Source organism: Dendroctonus ponderosae, unplaced genomic scaffold (genome assembly GCF_020466585.1).
Source record: "Dendroctonus ponderosae isolate FM_Combo_2020 unplaced genomic scaffold, Dpon_F_20191213v2 Dpon_F_20191213_8, whole genome shotgun sequence".
In the NCBI taxonomy this organism is placed as follows: domain Eukaryota; kingdom Metazoa; phylum Arthropoda; class Insecta; order Coleoptera; family Curculionidae; genus Dendroctonus; species Dendroctonus ponderosae.
In genome coordinates, this window is record NW_026019016.1 from 315964 (window position 1) to 321857 (window position 5894).

A 5894-nucleotide genomic window follows, 5' to 3' on the forward strand; every position below is an offset into this window, starting at 1 on the left:
GGCGTGGCACTGCAGTTAATCTGGTGTGCGTTGCACCGTTTTAGTGTTTCGAAGATCTCATTGCAGTCCCGGCACCAGACGGGACAGATGGTAGCGGCGCAAATGTTTGCTGAGGTCCCCGTGCCTTTTTTTTAGTTAGTTTTGTACTGGGGTTGGGGGATAAATGACAGGGAATGCTATAGCACTATTACTCACTGCGTGATCGCTTCCCGGACCCTGGTTTATGGTACAATTAGCACCTTATCCCGGACATCCAAGAACGCTTTAGAAATTCGCATCGGAAAATTTGTGGAAAATTCCGCTTTCGAAACACGACTAGATTGAATTAAATAGGCCGATCCTGGCAGTACTGTAATACCAGGCGAACCCGCGACAAAGGTGGAGCAAGCCCTAAGTTTCTGTTTTGTTTAATTGCTTCAAATGGGCTGATCCTGGCGGTACTTCAATACCAGGCCAACCCGCGACAAATGTGGAGCAAGCCCCTAACCTTCGTCAATTCCCAAAAATCAGTTTAATATACTGGCCCCGCATGCGGGGCGTATCAGATATTAAGCTGATAAGAACAGATACTACACTTTGATCTTAGCACATAGTGCCGAGAAGCGATACTGAAACGACATTTTACAAGCGCACTTATAGCGCTGTTTAAAACAGCGAGAGAAAATGCACAACTCTCCCGCCCTCTACGAGTGGCTTTGCAATTAACAACGCGGAGTCAAATGTTTTTCTGAATTGGCGAATGGCGATTTTTTGGCGATTTCCGATGGGTGTTTTGCTTAAAGACCACGAATCAATTATCCGCAACAAAAGTGATTTTAACTCGTTTCATGTTTTTGTAATTGTTCAGTCCTTTCTTCTAACACAGCATAAAGTCTATACAACAGCGTCACTCTCGAGGCGGCACTTTGAACTTTTTACCTAGTTTTCATTGACCTTGAAAGAATATGATGTTCAGCCATTGAACTGTTTTCAAACGATAGAAGGAAATAAGCCAGGACCGGATTGTACTTTTTATTTGCAGTGTAGTAAAGAAATGTAGTTTAACTGTTAACAACAAAATTAGACACCAAACTGATTGTTTTCAGCTGACTGGCCTGACGATTTTGACGGCCTTATAAATAAGATAATTAAATTATAATCTTTATGCTGTCCTTCTAATGCACAGTATTAAGCAGGATCCATACTTGCTATACAACACTCATGATACAATGAATATAAGGTAGGATTATAATCGGTCAAAAACTCAAAAAAAAAACTCCGACAACAACAGCAATGTTGAGTGTAAGGGAATATTTGCAACTGCCTAATTTGGACAGAACAAAATGCCCATTTCAGTCTTGGATCAAAAATAAAAATATGTTTCCGGAACTTTATGAATTAGCTCAAATGTATTTAAGTATTCCTGTTCCGTCAGAAAAAAAATTCTCTGAGGCAGGACAATTAACTAATGTTCGACGGAATCGCTTACTGCCCAAAAATTTAAATCGGATAATTTTTTTAGATGGTTTTTATTCGTAGTAATTTTTTCGCCTTTCATCAATTAACTGCTAAAATGTTATTTGCTAAGTTCTTTACGAGCTTTACTTATCTATTCAATATTTTATAAACACCTACCCATTTTTTATTAAGTTTCCACTTTAGAAATTATGTGTTCTTATTTTTTTGTATTACAGTATAATTTTGCTTAGTTTTTGAAAAACGTTTAATTTGACAAACCAAAAATAGATTTTTTCAACAGCGAACTAACTACCTTAACTGCTAACTTAAGACTATAGAACAAGGCTTATATAGAAACGACTCTTACTCTTGTTGAAAGTGTGTCTCTAAAGTGGCTCGCCCTGGTGGCTGAGAATTAAAGAATTAAAACAAACCTGTATTATGAACCCACTACACTTGCTTATTTTTAATTGTGCCGCAAGGGGCAGCAGATAATGGGGATAAATGACACAACTACACAAAAATACATATAAATATATATATTACTTGTTGTTTATTGTTTAAATAAATACTTTTTACAAATAAAAAAATCTTTGAAGCATTTTTAGGAACAACTTTAAAACATACGCCTTTTGTGATAGGAAGCCGTGCATTTTCTAACAGCCTTCAAGACACCAATAAACAGCTACCATCTTCGCAGATTATTGACGATTTATGAGAACAGATAAGGAAAAAGATAATCTGAAAATATGAAAATATCATTATTCAGATATATAATACAGATGTATTAAGTACCGGTTTCAGCGGTGAGCAACCCGATGCTATGAACTAGCTCTAATGAGAAAAATATCCTGTTTTCCAATTATTTGTTTCTTGATGAAAATGCCACCTGAATAATAAGCTAAGTGATTTCGACTTACCCAACAAAACATTCACAAATTACGTGTTGGAGAACATGGGGAAACATATCACAATCCAGTATGTGCAGGAAGCATGAGGCACGAAATCATACAACTTATCACAGATTATATCGTCAGAATAAATCGAATAAAATCGGCATAGGCTTTTTCTTTGGATGATAGCGAATAATCAACATCGACAGACATCTTGTCCATGACAAACCCATAAACAACAATCAGGAAGATTTATTTGACATTTGTCTTGCGTTATCGCATTCATCCACAAAATATTTTCCTACAGTGGGTTATTTCATGATTTAATCTGTAGCTCTTTATGGTCTGTAGCGCCTCTGGCGACTATGAAATCAGTCGTTATCGACTAGGTTTTTAAGTGAGAGTGCCCAGGGCATGCTTGAGACTAGTTCCGTCATGCCGAATGCGCAGCTTATATAGTGATTAAATGCTGCATCGGCAGTTATGGATTAAAATACACAGTGGTCTGCGTAAGTGGGCATATAACTCCTCCCTCCTTAAGTTTGGGAAAATTGGGGTTTTAAATTTTCGAGAGGTTTCAGTTTTATGTCCACCTTTACATTGTTCTTATTTTTAAGGTAAAAGTACAGTATTACCATTACAAAAATTAATATTACAATTATAATCAAACTTGTAATTGACACACTTGTACTAACTACGTCAAATTCTTTCAACTCGTTAGTTGTAAGTTTCTTGATATTATTCAAGTTCTCAGGAAGGTTTTCCAAATTAATTTTGTTCATTTGAAAAGGTTTTATTTTTTCCTTAGTCTTCATTGATCTTAATTTTTGGAAGTTTCAACAGTAAGTTGATTGTGTTCGAGTTTTGGGGCTGAAAAGTTAATTCATTGGTTTCCGTTACACATTGTTCTGGAATTATCAATGATGGGAGTTTGATTGTTTCAATGGAGTTTTGGTGTGGACATTGAAAATTAATTGTTTCCTTTTTTGTTGGAATTATTAATATAGAATCTCTTAATTGGGTAATCGATGATTCTTTTATTTCGATCGGTGACATTAGACAATGTTCTATTGGTTGATTCGAAGGTTTCCAAGATGCAGGGTTCATTCGAGTTTAGTGAAGATAGCTCGCATAGGAAAATGTCTTCGATTTCTTTACATTTGTTATTAAGATTAAAAGACTCGTTTGCCGATTTTAGCAAATAGCGGTTCTTTAGAATAGAGTAGAGTTGATAGAGAACATAGGATTTTCCTGACATTATTGGAATCGCTATATGAAAGATGATTAACTCATTTTTGATCATTACGTCAGCATGGGCTACCTCATAATATTTGATTATGTTATCGAACGGTATTCTTGTTTCGGGGTTTTGTTTGAAAATTATGTTCTGTAATTCCTGGTATTTAAGAATCCTATAGTGGAATACATTGATTTCGGCAAAGTTATTCGCTTTTTGTGTGTTCTCGCAAACTTTGTTGATTATGCGAATATTATTTTTTACGTTATCTAGTAGCACGACTAAATTAATTTTTGTGGAAGTCGTTTGAGACATTTCTGTGACCTCGTTAATGCGGTCTTGAATTTTCTGCTGATTCTCTTTAATGTTCATCATTTGAGAGTCAATATCCTTTGCTAACTTTTTTACAATTGTCTGGGTCATAGACAAATCTTGGCGAAGATTTCTTTCATTTTCTTGAAGGGTTTTGATATAGTTATCATATCTGTCCCCATCATTTGCATCTAGGGTATCGTATAGATACTTCTGGGCTGTTCCTAGGATATTTAGTAATCCTCTTTTGATTCTTCTTTCAGGGGTTGTGTAGTGTGTTGTAAACGATTTTATCGATTTAATTTCGTCCATAAATTTTGTGTTTTTATTGTAAGAAATTTGAAATTGTAGATGTTTGGATTTGCAATATTAGATTATTAATAGGTTAAAGGGCGTTGAAATAAAATAACTATGTATTTATCTCAACACAAGCAGAACGTATTTTATTATGTTGTTGATACAACGAGTTCTTTAAGACTCTCTTATTAGACTAAAGTTTATCGATATAATTCGGTTGAGCTTAACCATTTATGCTTAGATCAGCGACTCAAAATTACGAGTTGAATTCTCTGAATATATACATAGATTATGGCTCTTCTCCTGTTTGCTGACAAAGAGGAATGATAACATTTACGTGGTATTTCCAATACTCCCACTCAAAAATGAGAAAAAAAATTGCAATTATGCTTGCATTGTATCGTATCGGGGGACACATATTTATGATCCAACATTTGTTGCAAGGTTCGGGAAAAACCCCAAAGAAAAACCCGAGCAGATCAATAACACATTAAAATTAAAAACAGTGATATTATTAAAAATACCCTGTCTATTCTAAACACATTTTGAAACGCAGTTCTTGAAATCTAGGAGTCGGTAGCGGTTTCGTCAGAGCATCTGATAATTGGTCACCTGTAGGAATATATTTTAAAATTAACACATTTTTATTTACTAGCTCTCTTGTAAAATGATACTTAATATCAATGTGTTCGGATCGCTTGTAAAAAACAGGATTATTTGCTATTGCAATGCAACCTGCATTATCTTCATATATAGTTATGGAATTGGTTAAATTAAAATTAATATTTAAAAAAATAGATTTAAGCCATCAAGCTTCTCTAGCTGCTTCAAAAAGTGCCATATACCTCTTCAGCATCTGTTGATGAAGTTGCAACTGAATTGTGTCTTTTTGTATTTCAACAAACTGTACAATTTCCAAATAATTTAAAAACATATCCTGTTGTGCTTTTACGATCTGTTTCATCATTATCCCAATCGGAGTCTACTTACCCTGTCAAAATATGATTTAAATCGCTCTTATTATAAACCAATTTCAATTCTAATGTACCTTTTATGTATCTTAAAATACATTTAAGGCATTGCCACAATTCCTTATTGTTTTTATTTTGATATCTGCTCAGAAAGTTAATAGCTGTACATAAATCGGATCGTGTACATAGCATTACATACATTGAACAACCTATCAAATTTCGACAAGAAGCATCAATAGTTTCATCGGAATTTAAATTATCATAATTTAATTTAGTTGGCAATGGCGTATTGACCGGCTTGCAATATCATATTAAATTTACTTAAAACAGTTTTTCAATATAAACTTTGATCCAAAGCAATTTTATCTTTGTTTCTGTCAACTTTAATGCTTAAAAATAGTTTTACTTCTTGCATATCTTCCATACTAAATAGTTATCCGCAGTGGCGATCAGCAAGTCGTCGACGTATAATATGACATAAATATTTTATAAATATTTCCTCTGTCTAAGAAATATAAACAACAGTCAACCTCTGAGTTTTTAAAGTCGTGTTGTTTTAATACCTCATCGAAACGTGCAAACCAGCATCTCGCTCACTGTTTTAAACCATATAATGATTTATTTAACTTATAGACTTTGTTTTGTTTAGCTTTAAAACCTTCCGGTATACGCATAAAAATTTCTTCTATTAAAATTCCATTAAGTTAAGCTGTTTTAACATTCATTTGATGCAACAATAAGTTCTAT

The 5894-nt window shown here is 34.1% G+C and overlaps 1 non-coding gene across 1 annotated transcript; it reads right to left on the reverse strand.

Annotated features, from left to right (window-relative positions):
- Positions 1-415: 415 nt before the first annotated feature.
- LOC125505515 lies at positions 416-607 on the reverse strand. The gene has a single exon (XR_007282234.1). It is a non-coding gene; the product is annotated as a U2 spliceosomal RNA (small nuclear RNA).
- Positions 608-5894: the final 5287 nt, after the last annotated feature.